This window comes from Manis pentadactyla, chromosome 3 (genome assembly GCF_030020395.1).
Source record: "Manis pentadactyla isolate mManPen7 chromosome 3, mManPen7.hap1, whole genome shotgun sequence".
In the NCBI taxonomy this organism is placed as follows: domain Eukaryota; kingdom Metazoa; phylum Chordata; class Mammalia; order Pholidota; family Manidae; genus Manis; species Manis pentadactyla.
In genome coordinates, this window is record NC_080021.1 from 81623811 (window position 1) to 81642349 (window position 18539).

Sequence of the window (18539 nt, forward strand, 5' to 3'; positions counted from 1 at the left end):
AATAACAGTGGGGAGAGTGGGCATCCCTGTCTAGTTCCCGATCTCACAGGAAAAGCTTTCATCTTCTCGCTGTTCAATATAATGTTGGCTGTGGGTTTTTCATAGATGGCCTTTATTATGTTGAAGTATTTTCCCTCTATTCCCATTTTGCTGAGAGTGTTTATCATGAATATATGTTGAACTTTGTCAAATGCTTTTTCAGCATCTATGGAGATGATCATGTGGTTTTTGTCTTTCTTTTTTTTGATGTGGTGGATGATGTTGATGGACTTTCAAATGTTGTACCATCCTTGCATCCCTGGGATGAATCCCACTTGGTCATGGTGTACGATCCTTTTGATGTATTTTTGAATTCGGTTTGCTAATATTTTGTTGAGTATTTTTGCATCTACATTCATCAGGGATATTGGTCTGTAGTTTTCTTTTCTAGTGGGGTCTTTGCCTGGTTTTGGTATTAGGGTGATGTTAGCTTCATAGAATGAGTTTGGGAGTTTCCCCTCCTCTTCTATTTTTTGGAAAACTTTAAGGAGAATGGGTATTATGTCTTCCCTGTATGTCTGATAAAATTCCGAGGTAAATCCATCTGGCCTGGGGGGTTTGTTCTTTGGTAGTTTTTTGATTACCGCTTCAATTTCGTTGCTGGTAATTGGTCTGTTTAGATTTTCTGTTTCTTTCTGGGTCAGTCTTGGAAGGTTGTATTTTTCTAGGAAGTTGTCTATATCTCCTAGGTTTCCCAGCTTGTTAGCATATAGGTTTTCATAGTATTCTCTAATAATTCTTTGTATTTCTGTGAGGTCCATCGTGATTTTTCCTTTCTCTTTTCTGATTCTGTTGATGTGTGTTGACTCTCTTTTCCTCTTAATAAGTCTGGCTAGAGGCTTATCTATTTTGTTTATTTTCTCAGAGAACCAGCTCTTGGTTTCATTGATTTTTGCTGTTGTTTTATTCTTCTCAATTTTATTTATTTCTTCTCTGATCTTTATTATGTCCCTCCTTCTGCTGACCTTAGGCCTCATTTGTTCTTCTTTTTCCAATTTCGATAATTGTGACATTAGACCATTCATTTGGGATTGTTCTTCCTTTTTTAAATATGCTTGGATTGCTATATACTTTCCTCTTAAGACTGCTTTTGCTGTGTCCCACAGAAGTTGGGGCTTAGTGTTGTTGTTGTCATTTGTTTCCATATATTGCTGGATCTCCATTTTGATTTGGTCCTTGATCCATTGATTATTTAGGAGTGTGTTGTTAAGCCTCCATGTGTTTGTGAGCCTTTTTGCTTTCTTTGTACAGTTTCTTTCTAGTTTTATGCCTTTGTGGTCTGAAAAGTTGGTTGGCAGGATTTCAATCTTTTTGAATTTACTGAGGCTCTTTTTGTGGCCTAGTATGTGGTCTATTCTGGAGAATGTTACATGTGCACCTGAGAAGAATGTGTATCCTGTTGCTTTTGGATGTAGAGTTCTGTAGATGTTTATTAGGTCCATCTGTTCTACTGTGTTGTTCAGTGCCTCTGTGTCCTTGCTTATTTTCTGTCTGGTGGAGCTGTCCTTTGGAGTGAGTGGTGTGTTGAAATCTCCGAGAATGAATGCATTGCATTCTATTTCCTCCTTTAGTTCTGTTAGTATTTGTTTCAGGTATGTTGGTGCTCCTGTATTGGGTGCATATATATTTATAATGGTTATATCCTCTTGTTGGACTGAGCGCTTTATCATTATGTAATGTCCTTCTTTATCTTTTGTTATTTTCTTTATTTTGAAGTATGTTTTGTCTGATACCAGAATTGCAACACCTGCTTTCTTCTCTCTGTTGTTTGCATGAAATATCTTTTTCCATCCCTTAGCTTTAAGTCTGTGCATGTCTTTGGGTTTGAGGTGAGTCTCTTCTAAGCAGCATATGGATAGATCTTGTGTTTTTATCCATTCTATTACTCTGTGTCTTTTGATTGGTGAATTCAGTCCATTTACATTTAGGGTGATTATTGAAAGATAAGAACTTATTGCCATTGGAGGCTTCGAGTTTGTGGTTACCAAAGGTTCAGGTTAACTTCTTTACTATCTTACTGTCTAACTTAACTCGCTTGCTGAGCTATTATAAATGCGGTCTGATGATTCTTTATTTCTCTCCCTTCTTATTCCTCCTCCTCCCTTCTTCATATGTTGGGTGTTTTGTTCTGTGCTCTTTTTAGGAGTGCTACCTTCTAGAGGAGTCCCTGTAGGATGCCCTGTAGAGGTGGTTTGTGGGAGGCAAATTCCCTCAACTTTTGCTTGTCTGGGAATTGTTTAATCCCTCCTTCATATTTAAATGATATTCGTGCTGGATACAGTAGTCTTGGTTCGAGGCCCTTCTGTTTCATTGCATTAAGTATATCATGCCATTCTCTTCTGGTCTGTAGGGTTTCTGTTGAGAAGTCTGATAATAGCCTGATGGGTTTTCCTTTGTAGGTAACCTTTTTTTTCTCTCTGGCTGCCTTTAATACTTTGTCCTTGTCTTTGATCTTTGCCATTTTAATTATTATGTGTCTTGGTGTTGCCCTCCTTGGTTCCCTTGTCATGGGAGTTCTGTGTACCTCTGTGGTCTGAGAGGCCATTTCTTTCCCTAGTTTGGGGAAGTTTTTGGCAATTATTTCTTCAAAGACACTTTCTATCCCTTTTTCTCTCTCTTTTTCTTCTGATACCCCTATAATGCGTATATTATTCCATTTTGATTGGTCACTCAGCTCTCTTAAAATTCTTTCATTCCTGGAGATCTTTTTATCTCTCTCTGCATCAGCTTCTCTGCGTTCCTGTTCTCTGTTTCCTAGTCCATTAATGGTCTCTTGCATCTCATCCATTCTGTTTTGACGTCCTTCCAGAGCTTGTTTTATTTCTGTATTCTCCTTCCTTAGTTCTTGCATATTTCTCTGCAAGTCCATCAGCATGGTTATGACTTTTTTTTTGAATTCTTTTTCAGGAAAACTGGTTAAATCTATCTCCCCAGGTTCCTTCTCAGGGGAAGATGTAGCAGATGCCGAAGGTGTCTGGGTTAGTCTTGTCTGGATCATATTTTTTTGCCTTTTCATGTTGACAGGTGCTATTGACTGTCAGCTGGGAGGGCCAAACTTTTCACTTGCTACTGGCCTTTCTTTACTGGGACAACTGCGACCCCTAGTGGCTTGTGTTGGGTAATTGCGTCTAGGCTGGGTCTTTGTGTCTTGCCCGGCCTATATGGAGGCGTGGTTTGCCTTAGGCTGTTTCTCTGCTTTCACAGCGCCCGGAGGGGTAATGGACGGGGGGTGGGGCTGTTTGGCTGTTTGCCTCCGTGAGGGGTCTCAGAGCTGTTGCCCAGGGGGTTAGTGTGCCCGGTTTTCCCTGTAATTTCCAGCCACTGGGCTGTGACCTGTGTTGTTTCTGTCTAGCTGTTAAGTCCCTGTCCCTTTAAGACTTTCAAAAAGCACTTGCTTTTCTTTGTCACAGGGGCATCATCTTCGGCACCCGCTCAGAGGTCTTGCTGCCCTATTTCCCTAGTTTCCAGCCCTCCACGCCTGCACTGTGTCTGTGCTCTGGTGCGGATGGCTGGGGCTGGGTGTTTAGCAGTCCTGGGCTCCCTCTCCCTCCCACCGGGAGCTGGAGGGAGGTGTGCTCGGGTCCCGCCGGGCCGGGGCTTGTATCTTACCCCTTTCAGCAGGCGCTGGGCTCTCGCACGTGTGGATGTAGTCAGGCTGTTGTCTTGTGTCTTCTGATCTGTCTTTTAGGATTAGTTGTATTTGTTGTATTTTCAAAAATATATATGTTTTTGGGAGGAGATTCCCACTGTCCTACTCACGCCGCCATGTTGGCTCCTCAGTCTTTTATTTAAGTGGCCATTTTCAGGCTTTTTATTTTTTTTGAAGCAATACAAAATCCAGGTTAAGATTTGCATCCTCGCTAGTAAACATCCAGCATATCATTCATTGCATGTTGCCCCAGAAAGGAGATACTGATGGCTGGCAAGTTGACATCGACCTTAATGAAGTGATTCTTAGCCATCATTTGTGGAAGTCTCCAGTGCCTCCTTAAAAATCAGTCCTATAACCATGCTAAATAAAGAGTAAATAAATCTCAATTAAAAAAGGTATCTATTACCATCAGAGCATTTTCCTTCCCTGTCTGCCTGCTCCTGCTTCCAAGTGAATGGCGATGTAGTTATTTGGACTGATGACATACGGTGAAAGCAGGTGCTGGAGGAGAAGACACATCTCCACCCCGGCATTTTCCCTTGAGATGCCAGATGTGCAGATAGCAATCACTTTCATGATTCATCCATCTATCTCCAAATATAGTAAAAGCATTTATGTGTCAGACAGACCTGGGAACAAAACTTTCCTCAAAAAGCCTCAGTTTCTTTCTTAGTGTAAAATGGAGTCACATTGTTTCTGGGCCTGAGCACAGGGCTGGTCAGTGTTAATCGTTTCCTCCCTAAGAATAAAACTGTATACTCACAGTGTGAGGCAGTCACCTGCAAGGTCTGTCCTCCCTCCAGAAGAAGCCCCAGGACAAGGACAAAGAGGCATGCATTTGTGAGCTCATGTTCAAAGTGCATTTGGAGGGCAAAGCAAGCTAAGATGCCTATTTTGTATTATTTTTTTCCTTCTTAACAAGAGTTTCTGAAGCAGAATGTCTCTGTCTCCCTGCCCAGTTCTGAGGTGTCTGTGAGGAGGCCACATTGCTTTCTGAATGCTTTTGTCAGCTAGAAGGACTGGCAAGGTGGGCCAGGGATGCTGGGTTGGGGCCAACAGAGCCTCCCTGGGGGCTCCTGGCTAGTGGCCATGCACAGACTTCTTGGGTTTGCTTTCCATTAAACACACAAAGCTTATCCTAGAGTTGGTTTTTGTTTTCTTCTAGAATCATCTTGAGGTTTACTAGGGCACCTATATTAGAAATGAGGCACTGGACCTAATTTTTTCCCAGGTATATTAGGCAATATACTGTGTCTGTTATTCAATGAAAATCACTCTTTTTAATGATACTTTAAACATTTATCACTTTTATTCTCCAGAATAATTTTTAGTCTGTGTTCTTCCCTTCAGAAATCCCCAGTTGGACATCCGAAGCAGTGGAAGTTAACAAGAAGTCTTTAAGGCTTGAAAGGGAAATAAAAGGTAATTGCACATTAAGAAGTATATTATTAAATTCATGTACAACTCTGATCATAAAGTAAATGCAGCCTTTTGTTTGTGGAGCAGAGCTCTCCCCCTTTTCCCACCATTTCCTCTCCTTCCCTCCCACTCCTGCCTCCATCCCCTTCCCTCCTCCTCTCTGCCTGTTTACCCTCCTCCCCTCGTCCCTCCCTCCCATCCCCCACTCTTGTCACGTGTCCATTCAGCACACATGTGTGTACTCTGTCCAGTGCTGATCATGGCTAAGGTATACACACTTCACCCCTGTTCCCAGGCAGCAATCACCTGGGTGCAAATGACTACCCTCCTGACCACCAGGTCTGCTGCCAAGACTTAGAGGCTAGTCTTAGCTCCCACCTCTGGCTCTCACTCCCCTTGAAATGCAGGCCCTCTTTGAAGTTGCCTGGGTATTTGCTTGCAGTGGCTTTTTGTGAATTCTGTGCATATTTAACCTCCCCAGTCTGAATGATTACCATCAGAGCCACTCACTGGGATAAGTCAAGTATCAGTGACTTAGCACACTTTGTAAATATTCTCACTTGGCATGAGACATGACATATTTTCTCCAATCACTAACATAATACATATATTGCAAAAAAAGGGCAAATGCTACAGATCTCTAACAGAATGTGACTATGTACACTGAAGCCACTCCCCAGAAACAATACTGGTTAAATTTGGGTGTACACACCTTAGTCATTTTCCTCTTTGTGCATATACTTGAGTTGTTAATAAAGGCATTCAATCTGTAATAAGTGTGTTAACGCCATGCTGGAAACATGGGGCAAAGATGGGTTCAAAACTTCTGCTAAGTATAATACCTTTGTTCTTGTTCTTGGTCCTTGCTAATTAAAATGGCAATTTCTGGGTGCTGGGGGCCACTGCCACCCTATACACTTCGTTCATTTTGGTGATATTTTGTGGTCTCTTTGCAAGAGCTGTGCTTACCTCCCATTACATGAACTTGCATTAGTCATTCCAGTATTCCCTGAGGAAGCCAGGCTCAGGTGTTGCCCAATCAGGGCGAGCACCCTTATCTGGGGGACTGGATGGGAGTGGTGAGCTTCTCCCTAAGCGGAAAGCCTCTTCTGTAGTACTTCCACTCCAGTGTGGCTTCTGGAGACAGCAGTTTCATTTCTTCCCAGTGCCTATCCATCCTTAAATTGAGGGTAGCGAATTAGTAGTTGATTGCCAGCAGTGTGACTTCCTCTTCCTGCCTCCTTTCCAAGACTTCGCTCCCTGACTGCAATTTCCTTTACCTTTGTTAATCTCACATACCCTTACAATTGGTCCCCTGCCCCCACTTGGTGCCCTCACTCTATCTGAACACAGCTGACCATGAGCCCAGAGGCCCAGTGCCACCATTTACTCACACTGTCACCTGCTAAGGTGGGCTTGGCTGGTGGAGCTTGGTAACTGAGGGCTAGTGTGTTTGGGCACATGGTTGGCCACAGTAACTCAGTAGTTGATGACACTGATTGGACTTAGGACATGTGTACAAACAAGGGCTCTTTATTCTGGGGTTCCTTGTGTACCGGTCAGGTAGAAGCCCTGACCTTTAGTCACATGATCTGAAGACTATTGAGCTGTGCCAGCTTGGAGGCAAGACTTCAGTTTCCCTGTTGTAAGTTTCTTTAGGGAAACTTAGGGGAAAGGGTCCCAGCCAGATGTATGAGTTGACCTGTGGATTAGGGAGGTCCAGCTCTGGCCAGCCAGCCCTGGTCTGCTTCCTGGCTGATAGGGGGATGGATGGCAGGCCTGGAGAGCGAGGCTCCTCCGGGTTGGTGTCAGGAGGATCTGGGCCAGCATCTGGGCTCTGACACATATGTCATGTGTGATGTTGGAAGAGCTGTTTAGTCTCCGTACCCAGTGTCTTCATCTATCAAATCAGGACAATAGTAGTAACCCATCACAGGATTGTTGTGGGCTTTCAGTCAGTGAGTTGCTATATAGATTGGCACACGGGAAGTGTTGGACACCTGTCAGTAGCTTTGGTCTGTCATCTTATGCAGAATGGAGGTGATATTTACTTCTCATGGTTACTATAACACTAAATGAGGGGGTGTATATAAAATACATTGTGCCGGGTGCATATTGCACTCGTGGTAGCCCTCAGTGATAATGGTGAAAGGACAATGGAATTCTCAGCAAACGTGTTCAGAATGGGACAGATACCAGGGTCCTGAATGTGGCTAATGTCTAACACGAGTAGGCAAGAACTGCTACTAGTTCACTTTGTTAATCAGACAGTACTTATCTGTTGATGACTCATGTCTAAAATCTCATCATTTGCCTATTAAATCATCGTCTACACTCTGGTCACAAAAGTTAATTCATAAAGGTTGTGGTTATGATTGACTGTTGGAGTGAATAGTTAAGAGTTAAGATTTATATACTCCTCTAATGTTTTATTCTTGTTAGTGTCCATTATTTAAATATAAAGGGCAGTACTTTCTTGGATTTTTATGAAATTTTAAAACTGAAGAATAAAGATATTAGATCTTGAATAACATTACAGTCCATTAGGCTACACGTCTTTTCTCATAGTATATATGTGTAATTATTTTGGTCTCATTAGATACTGCCTTTCTTTCTTCATTCCTAAATGCAAAGTCTATGACAGTATTACCACCCATGCTATCTATATATGGTTGTTCCACAACTATGAAAGGGGGAAGCACACTGAACTCAAACAACCTTTGGTTCTACTATATCTAAATTAAATGAGGCCTATAGGAAACCTTTGACATTCTTTTCCCTATACTTTGAACCAAAACACATTTGAATCATTAGTGTATGAGAGAATTTCTTATCATTTGTTTTACACATCTCCTTTGGTACACTTAAAACATGACATTATTTGGTATCTTTTAAATAAAAGAGTATATAATTCAAGTGACTGTGAGGCACCTTAGAAAGTGAGTGTATCTGAACCCTTCTGGTGATAGAGACCCACCTTGTTATCTTTGCATGGGTGCCTGGCATCGGGCCTGCTCAGTGAAGATGGGAAATGAACGGAAAATTCAGCAAAGGAATTGGAGAACTGAAAACCCCTTTGTTAGAACACTGAGAATGTGACAGCTTTTCAAGTTTACCTTTGGCATCGCTGTAATACAGTTTAAACAAAGTGAAGACATTTCGGTGGGCGTGGTGTTGCATGTATACTTGAACAGTGATACTAGCTCTTCACTCTGGCTAAAGTTTAGGATGCTGATGTGCTGGAGTCTTGTCTTATCTTTCCTTCCGCCTCCCTCCCTGCTGCCTCTCTCTCCTGACTCCCACTCCCCTCCTTCCCTATCTGCCTCTCTCCTCCCCCACCTCTTATGAGACAGAACTTGAACACAGCCTTACCTTCCCTATCTGCCCTCCCCACCTTCTGCATTCTTATGTGGTAGCCTTGAACAAGGCCCTATCTGCCCCTTCTCTCATGTTCCCTGTGCAGCGGCCTGGGCCACTTCCGAAGTCCTGATAAGAATTCAGCCTACTAGCAGAAATGCTGTGAGCAGTAATCATACCCTTGCCCCTGCCCTTTCTGCTTTTGTGACTTGTGTCCTGTTGGACCTCTCTCCATATGTCACACATCCAAGGGAGAGAGCAGTCAGCCTCTCTGGAATCCATGGGGGTACATCTCTGATTCTGACTTAAATCTACCTTTTAGAATAGTATTGTTAATGCCCTTTGCTACATATTTTCTCAGCCAATTTGGGAAGAAAACATTCTGCTTCCGTTAACATCACTATTTTCTGGCAGAGAACAGTATCCGAGTGGTGCTTCACAGAAAAGATTCAGCCCAAAGTTTTATGTTCTGTTTGAAATACTTCACTTTCTTATCTGTCAGTATGTATTCCTTGTGATAGAAGTCTAGCCCTGTGACTCCTGAACTTGCTGAGTGCTCTTTCCAACAGTAGATATTACCCTCTTTGCATTATAATTCTGTTTTTTTAGACATTTGCACAACTTTAAAATTGTAATTTTGTTAATGTGGTTGCACATAGGTTATGGTTTGTCCTGAGGTTAAACAGGTAAAAGTAATGCAGCTACTTATCAAAATGTGTAGCCATGCCAAATGAAAGTTTCTGGAAACCTGGAAGTAGTTTAGTTTGCTTCGCTGAATAGGATAAATTACTGAGCCCTGCCCACCCCCCACCCCCCAGTCCCCTTCCTAGACACACAGCCCTCAGAAGTAATCTTTGGTTTCAACTCTCATTGAGAGGTATTTGCTTTTGGTGTAGATCTGACCTGACTACCCTCAAAGAGCAAACCATTTAAGCAGGAGTATATTTTAATATGCAGCAATATGCAGTCCTTCAAAGCCTAAGAATTTGAAGTTTTCTTCTCCTAGTACTGAATGTCCTGATTTTTTGAATTTCTGTAATGGAGACATAGATTTTCGTAGTCTGAATTTCCATGGTTGATATCCAGTCATACTTAAATTTATTTATTTATTATTACCTTTTCTTATTGTTTAGAAATCTGCTGTTTTGGGTTTGAGACCATTGAATTACTGATAGATTTTTCATATATTAGTGACACTAAGGTACAAATATGTTAAAGTTTTTGCCTGCTTCGTTTACAATCCTAGGCTCTGGTTAACCTTCGATGAAACCTGTTTTCTACAATAAAAGAGCTTTAATTGCTCCATATGATTCTCTTAAAAAATAGCAGTTTTTCAGGTGTTCATACACATATGTGTAATTTGGTTTTCTTTCTCTAAAGGCGAATTTGTATATTTTATTGATGTAAAGTGTTTCCAATTCAAATTGCACATTTCAGTTGAAAGGAGGCAGCTCCGTTATAATGAGAAGTACTGTTTTTAATCTTTTGCAGTGAATACCATCCTTGGCTATGTTTTCTGACTTGTTTCCCAAGTTAATTAGAACTGGAAAACAGCTTCTTTTCTCTCTCTCTCTCATTGTTCAGGGCCCCCTCATTGTCCTGATTCTCCTTCTCTCCCACTGCAGTTAGCACTGCATCTCTGAGGCTGTTCCTCTCTTTGGTCTCTGTCAACTGAGCAAATAGGAGGCACCAAACATGACACAGGCAGAGGCCATTTGCATTTGAAATGCCAATGCATGGGACCAAATGAATTCCAGATTGCTCTGACCCAGGAACTCACCCAATTTTTGTTTCTTAGCCTTCAAAAGGTCCTATGAGGAAGATATTCATGCCTATTGAACAAGCATGTCATCCTTCTCTCCCTGAGTGATTGCTGTTGACACATAAATGTATTGTGGCCTCTTTTCACTTAAATTTTAAATCTCAGGTATTACTCACTTTGCATTAGGTGGCAAAGATGCCTTCACTCCTCCTCATCAACCCCAGGAACGTTGCTGATGACTCTTTCCTCAGAACTTGTCAGATGTGCATATGAAACCACGGCACCTTTACAAGGGAGATGTTGCAGACTTTAACTCCTTGACTTTACAGAGGAGAAAATTGAGACCATTTTGTAGTTGCCTTCATTTAATGTATCTAAACGAATATAGCAAAGATACTTTTCTATTTTTATTTTTAATATAGGTACTTTTCATGTAATTAAAATATTTATGGAAAGTAATTAATGTATTAAATCATATTGAAAGTGATCAGCCTTCAGTACCCACCCCAGCAAGGGACAGGCCATCTGGGACTGCTGGGACCAGAGCTGCCATTCAGGAGTCTTCTAAGTGGCCACTTGTTTGCATTTGCTCATTTAATAGTTAACAGTCTGGTCCTGGGCTTCCACGGTAAAAAGATAAGGTTTCTGTCTTTGAGAAGCATGCAGTTAATCCACCAGAGTTGTAACCTGATCCCGTATTTCTATAAATTCAGTATGCAGGGCCACAAAGATTTTGACAGAAGTTCCCAGGGAAGCTGAGGAAGGCACGTCAGCCCTGCATCAGAGCTTATGAAACAGCTTCCCCCTGCATCCCTCCAAGGTCATAGGTCATTTTGCAGGGTGCTGTCTGCAGGGCCTTGCAGGTAGGTTACAGTCAGCCCGGCTGACAGGCAGTCCGAGGGCCCTACTCACTGGCTCTGCTTCAGCGAGGTTAGACAGCCGAGTCATCCTCATTCTGAGAAAGCTGGGAGGGCCAGCTCCTCTGAGCGCCTCCTCACTGTGAGTCATGTTAAAGATGCAGGGGACTTAGATCCATCCTGGTCTGACTCAAAGAGTGAACTCGTTCCCCTCAGAGTGAATGTAATGTGTTCAGCACGTGTTTGATCCTTTGTGGATTGGCAGGGGGGTAGAGGCAGCCCTCAGGTACCCGGGGCAGTGTTCCTGGGAGCTGGGCCCTTGGCACCTGCACCATTTCCTTTTTGTTCCCTTGCAAACTTCTCACCATCCTGCAGACAAAGTCATAGCATCATGGAATTGCATTGAGTTCATATGTTCTTGAAATTTTTTAAATTAAAGTAGCATTGATACACAATCTTATGAAGGTTTCACATGAACAACACTGTGGTTTCAATATTCACCCATATTATCAAGTCCTCCCCCCAATTCCAGTAGTAGTTAGATGCTATAGAGTCATTACTTGTCTTCTCCATACCCTACTGCCTTCCCCGTAACCTACCTATATTGTGAGTGCTAATTTTAATGCCCCTTAATCCCCTTCTCCCTTCCTCTCCACCCATCCTCACCAACCCCTTCCCTTTGGTAATCGCTAGTCCCTTTTCTTGGTGTCTATGAGTCTGCTACTGTTTTGTTCCTTCAGTTTTGCTTTGTTGTTATACTCCACAAATGAGTGAAATCATTTGGTACTTGTCTTTCTTCCCCTGGCTTATTTCACAGAGCATAATACCCTCTAGCTCCATCCGTGTTGTTGCAAATGGTAGGATTTGTTTTATTTCATTGTGTATATGTACCAAAGCTTCTTTATCCATTCTTCTTCTGATGGACACTTAGGTTGCTTCCATATCTTGGTCATTGTAAACTGTGCTGCAATAAACATAGGGGTGCGTATGTCTTTTTGAATCTGGGAACTTGTTTTCTTCGGGTAAATTCCTAGGAGTGGAATTCCTAGGTCAAATGGTATTTCTATGTTTAGTTTTTTGAGGAACCTCCATATTGCTTTCCACAATGGTAGAACTAATTTACATTCCCATCAGCAATGTATGAGGGTTCCCCTTTCTCCACATCCTCATTAGCATTTGTTGTTCCTTGTCTTTGAATGTTAGCCATCCTAACTGGTGTGAGGTGACATCTCATTGTGGTTTTAATATGCATTTCCCTGATGATTAGCAATGTGGAGCATCTTTTCACATGCCTGTTGGCAATTTGAATTTCTTCTTTGGAGAAGTGTCTGTTCTGATCCTCTGCCCATTTTTTAATTGGGTTATTTGTTCTTCTGGGTATTGAGGCATGTGACTAGTTTGTATATTTTGGATGTTAACCCCTTATCAGACATATCATTTACAAATACATTCTCCCATACTATAGGATACCTTTTTGTTCTGCTGATGGTGTCCTTTGCTGTACAGAAGATTTTTAGTTTGATGTAGTCCATTTGTTCATTTTTGCTTTTATTTCCCTTGCCCAAGGAGATGTGTTCAGGAAAAAGTTGCTCATGTTTATATTCAAGAGATTTTTGCCTATGTTTTCTTCTAAGAGTTTTATGGTTTCATGACTTATATTCAGATGTTTGATTCATTTCGAGTTTACTTTTTCTGTTTGTAGTTAGACAGTGCTACAGTTTCATCTCTTACATGTTGCTGTCCAGTATCACCAACATCATTTGTTGAGGAGGCTGTCATTTCCCCATTGCATATCCATGACTCCTTTATCATATATTAATTGTCCGTATATGTGTACATGGGTTTATATCTGGGCTCTCTATTCTGTTGCAGTGATCTATGGGTCTGTTCTTGTGCCAGTACCAAATTGTTTTGATTACTGTGGCTTTGTAGTAGAGCTTGAAGTTGGGGAGCATTATTCCCCCAGCTTTATGTTTCCTTCTCAGGATTGCTTTGGCTATTGGGGGTCTTCTGTGGTTCCGTATGAATTTTAGAACTATTTATTCTGTTTGTAGAAGAATGCTGTTGGTATTTTGATAGGAACTGCATTGAATCTGTAGATTGCTTTAGGCAGGAGGCCCATTTTGACAATATTAATTCTTCCTATTCATGAGCATGGGATGTATTTCCATTTATTAGTGTCCTCTTTAATTTCTCTCATGAGTGTCTTGTAGTTTTTAGGGTATAGATCTTTCCCCTCCTTGCTTAGGTTTATTCGTAGGTATTTTATTCTTTTTGATGCAGTTGTAAATAGAGTTGTTTTCTCAATTTGTCTTTCTGCTAGTTCATGATTAGTATATAGGAATCCAACAGATTTCTGTGTATCAATTTGGTATTCTGCAACTTTGCTGAGTTCAGTTATTCTAATAGTTTTGGAGTGGATTCTTTAGGGTTTGTTATGTATGATATCATGTCATCTCCAAACAGTGACAGTTTAACTTCTTCCTTCCTAATCTGGATGCCTTTTATTTCTTTTTGTTATCTGATTGCCATGGCTCGGACCTCCAGTACTATGTTGATGTTCTTGAAATTTTATTCTTTGTTCTTTTCATGCAATTTTTTAAATAATCTCTTAATTTCTGTTTAATAGGCTGTGTTAGGGGCCAGGACAGTCTGTGCTATCCTCATTTCAGCAACCTTGTTGGCGTGTGATGGCCTATTGATAAAATTTTAGTGACAAATGTGCGAATGTTTTTGTTCTTTTGTTTTTAGTAGGGGGTGAGAAATGGGAAAAATCCCAATTTCTAGGGCACCCATGGTAACTTAACCACCTGAATAAACATTAAATGGAAATGTTCATTCCAGCAAGAAATAGAACCACTGTTTCAATCTAAAACATCATGATGTTTCCCACTCTTCTCTTCTACCCTTTTACTTAAAATATCCCATCATGATTATCTATTTTCAGTGGTCCCCATCACTGGTTTGTTGGTGATTTTTCACCAGCATGTTAGCAAAAGTTCTTTCATGGTGCTGTGTCTTCCCACTTCCATGGTTTGATATGTCATGATTTTGTAGCCTCTGCCTATTTGGGGGCAGCTACAGTCTGAGGAAATCACAGCAGGTGTACTGTAAGCTGGGGCATCTTGCAGGCAGGTAGGGAAGGTATGGGCATTACCCTGGATGGTGGAATTCACCCACCATAGTGGTCACCAACTGTCACAAAGGCATGGCATTGGTGTTTTGTGCTGCCCTAATGGGTCCACAAACTTCCTATGTGAGCCATCTGGTAAGAGAGGATTTTCCTGAAACTAGTGTATGGGTCACCCCTCTCTCAGTTTCAGCTCTGGGACTCAGAAATCCTGCTGTGATCTGACCACAAGGTGGTTGGCAGACAGCTAATTTTCTCTTTAAGCCAGGAAGGAGCACTAAGAATTGAACTTACCTCCTGGCATGGGTCTTTCTTGTATGAAGTAAGCAGGGTCGCTATCTCCAGTGCTTAGTAGGATTTGACCTCAGATAAGCTGTGTAAACTCTCCAAGTTTAGTGTCCTTGTGTTTACCATGAAGAGAAATAGATTCTGATTTCTCTGCTCCTGTAAGATATAATTTTTGATTTGACTCTTATAATGAGGCAGTAAGTTAGAACAGGTAATGTTATTGGACCGAAAGTAATGTTCCTTTTTTTTAGATACCATACTCTATATTTGATCCAGGATATTACACTAATTGCATTTATGATGAAGGTATTTTAAAATCAAAGATGTTAATTGACTTAAAAATAGAATATGTACATTTTTATTAAGCTGGTGTAAAACAGAATTTGAGTGCTTTTCCCTAATTTTCTGGCTAAAAGCAGCAGTAATGAAAATTGTGGGTGAAACCTCAGTGTCATAAAGAGTTGCTATTGTGAGCCATTTGATTTTTGGCTGCCTTTTACACAGCTCGTTTTATACACCATATGTATTTCTAGTTTATTCAGATTTCTGGTTTACCTAAATTTTTGCTATGCATTTTAATTTTGACCCATGAAATCTCCCCATTTCATTTTTTAAGAGAGGGGAACTAGTTAGTTGATGCTAACACAGCCCCTATAGGTGGGTCTGGATTATGTTGATTATGCATGCCCTGTCTGTGTGCCTAGAGTTTTATGGGGTTGAACTGTACTTTTCTAGAACACCAGATGAAGGTGTGAGTGAACAGCCTGTTTATTGTGCGAGCTGTTCTGTTTTCCACTATCTCAAAGCCACAATCTGCATCAAAACCAGTTACCAAAACTCTCTGGGCCTTGTGTAGAAATTGAAATAGGTAAAAAGCATCCTCTCACTAACATGCCAGGACTTTTTTGATTTCTAGCTGTCCCCCTTCACATTGCAGAAATAGGCCCAGAGACTTTGTATGATTCTGTCATCTTCATAATGTACCTGTCCCTCAGGGCACCAGGGGTGGACGCTGTTTGCACTGAAATGAATGAGATGATTTTCCAGTGCACCAGGGTTTGACTGACATTTAAAGAACGTGAATGAAAGCAGTTGACACCTCACCAGAGCAGGACAATTACTCCCTTCTAGGATTTGGAGTCTTACTGACGGCTGATTCTGAAAACTAGAATTATTTGACCACTGGGTGTGCCTCTGCCTACTAGAAGAGGTGGCTGGTGACTGCCAGCCCAGGTACTGGCAGTGTGTGGGTTCATACTGCCCTGTGCATCATCCAGGTGCCCCGTTAAAGATGACCCATGTCAATAATCAAAGCACTCAGGTCCATGGGATTTTGCCTTTCAGACATAAGTATTACTGCAAGTCATGCATTTCACCTTTGTCAGAAAGTTGGGATGGAAAACTGTGTGGTCTCATGAACACTCTTACAAATCAAGAACTTTCCTTTGCATTCTGCAATACACCACTGATTAATTTTTAAACCCATAACAAGTTAATTTAGTTCCTTTCTGCTTTGATTTTCTCACTCAGTAATACTAATACCAAATCTGAGCACTTTACAGTGTTTACCATTGCCAAGCAGTGTTCTAGCTACTTTACAATATTGCCTCACATAATCCTCATAAAAGCTCTGGGTTAGGTATTCACATAGCCATCAAAGAAGCTCAGCTAAAGAATGTTGAGCTGACTGATAATGACAACTGTGGACTGAACTAGAGTTGATTTTAAAAGGACTGTCTTGAAGATCATAACTCAGACTTTGCAGGAGCTAAGGTGATTGGCAGGGGAAGGAATCACAGCCTAAGAATATCCTTAAATAAAAATTTATTAACTTAAGTAATTTTGTCTATGTTCACATAATAAAAAAAACCTTTATGCTTTTGTAGGGAAAAAAAAAAGCTCTGAGTTAGGTTCTGCTATTATTTCCACTTTATAGATGAAAAAATTGAACCATAGAGAAGTGAAATAGCTTGCCCAGGGTTACCCAGCTAGTAAGTAATGAACTAGGACTTGGACCCATTCAGACTGGCTCTAGAATTCCATTCCCTCAAATGATATGCTGTACTGTGTCTCTGAAAAAGTAATAGAATACTGCCTGATTCTTTTGTCTATGCTATTTGAGAATTAATTTCTGCAGCAGCATGGACTCAGAGCTACACATCTGGGTACTCCGAGGCACCACATACACTTCTCAAATGAATCATGTGTGGTCGTATGAAGCCACTCACACAGACCACCATGGCCATGACATCTCCCAGATTGTGTGGAATACACAGCCTATGCAACTGTACCTTCAGTCCTTCATAAGCTGATAACACTTACTCAGAAAACTTCCAGGAACACATAGAAAACTAATATATTGTGCCTATGGTGATAGTTCATGCTTTATAAGCTCACCTTAGTGTATCAAAGCCACTTGCAGTTAAAAATGTATAAATAAAAAAATATATATTTTATGTAGCAATCTTACATATGCTAAAATGCCCATCTGAAAGCAACAGCTACCAGCTAAATACAGATGCTATACGGTCACAACAGAAGAATCAAAACATGTCCCTGTACTAATTTCTAGTTTACATGGTCATTAGTTGGCCAGACTGTGGATATTATCCTTACAAAATAATCAGCTTAGTAATTTTGTAAATCACTGACCAACAGAATCACAAAATAAAAGCCAACTTGAAATAATTCAGCTGTCATTTAGCTTCAAGTCAACACAACTGACGCATTGGCTTTTAGGATTCAGGGGTCCTCTCAAGTAAAGTACCAGTTGTGGTCAAAATCGGGCAGCACTGGGCAATTGTCAGGAGGCAAGGACAAAATACTGTGTGGGTCACTGAAACAAAGCCCTGTTTTATCATTACATATGTCCAGTATTAGGTGACTATAACATTTATACAATTTAGTTTTAGGAAATAATGAGTGAACTGGCCAAAATAAAAAGCTATCTTTTAAAGCAGCTTTAATTTGAAGTCAAAACTTAATAAACTGTTGAAGAGTTATTTTAAAAACTAGCAAAGTGAAATTAGTTGTAGTCAGACAGTAAGTTGGTGTGGTGTAGGTCTGTGCAGTTAGGAGAGCAAGTGCCACATTTATTACAGGAGGAGAAGCCTAGCCCTGCGGTTCAGAGCACACTTGAATTGCATTCTGGAAACATCAGTGGTCATCATGTCTGCACAGTGGTGCCCCATCTCTGGGAGCATAGTTACACTCTCCCTTGCCACTGTGTTGCTCTTCAGTTAGGAAGTTGACTAGAGAGCTACTTGGTAAGTTCCATGAAAGCACAAAGTTTTTGTCTGCTTGTTGACTGCTCTATCCCCAGGGCCAGGCACTGTGCCTGACACCCAGTGGGTGCTTCATAAATAGTCACTAAGTGAATGAATTGAACTCTTTTCTGATCTAACCCTTACTATATATTAATACACAACTACAGACTTTAAAATAAAATCTTAATAAATCAGTCTTCTGGGATGTCTAGATTCTTAGAAATCATTCGTACATTTTGTGGCAATTCTCAGGAGTGCCCATTTCATTGATGAGGAATTTGAGGCATGGAGAAATTAAAGGAACCCAGAAATTGACTGTCAGATATAACCTGAAGCCTTGTAATTCCATGTATTATATTCTCTCTGTTACATAGTGTATACCAAGAATCCCCATTAAGCACTTAGTCCCCCATTATCAAACCTGAGGTAACTAGAATGTCTTAGTACCACGTATATAATTTCTTCCTTGCTGGTTTGGCTTTGAGTACTCACAGCAGAGATTTGGAGAAGGAATTCTGTATGTACATCTTACCACGGATGCACACACAGACATGTATTCACATTTCTGCATTTTCAACTTCTATCACCTGCTCACATTTGCTTTTGTAAGAGGAGAGATTGACATCAAGTTAGGAAACTGTTAGTTTTAAATACTAATCTCCAGTTTTAATGCTAGACTATGCCATTCTGCCCAATGATGACTGTGGGGGTCCAAATTTACTGTAGTGCTCATGGTCCAATTGAATGTACAATGCTTGGTGTAAGACTG

The 18539-nt window shown here is 40.9% G+C and overlaps 1 protein-coding gene across 10 annotated transcripts in view; it reads left to right on the forward strand.

Moving 5' to 3' along the window:
- The window catches only part of FAM110B (family with sequence similarity 110 member B), a 169273-nt gene that overhangs the window by 56026 nt on the left and 94708 nt on the right, over positions 1-18539 (forward strand). For 4 of the 10 annotated variants that reach the window (XM_057498075.1, XM_057498069.1, XM_057498074.1 and 1 more), the window contains exon 2: positions 5042-5113. The exons of the other annotated variants lie outside the window; for them this stretch is intronic. The gene's annotated coding sequence lies outside the window, so the exon portion shown is untranslated. The remainder of the gene's footprint in view (positions 1-5041; positions 5114-18539) is intronic. 10 annotated transcript variants of the gene reach the window in all.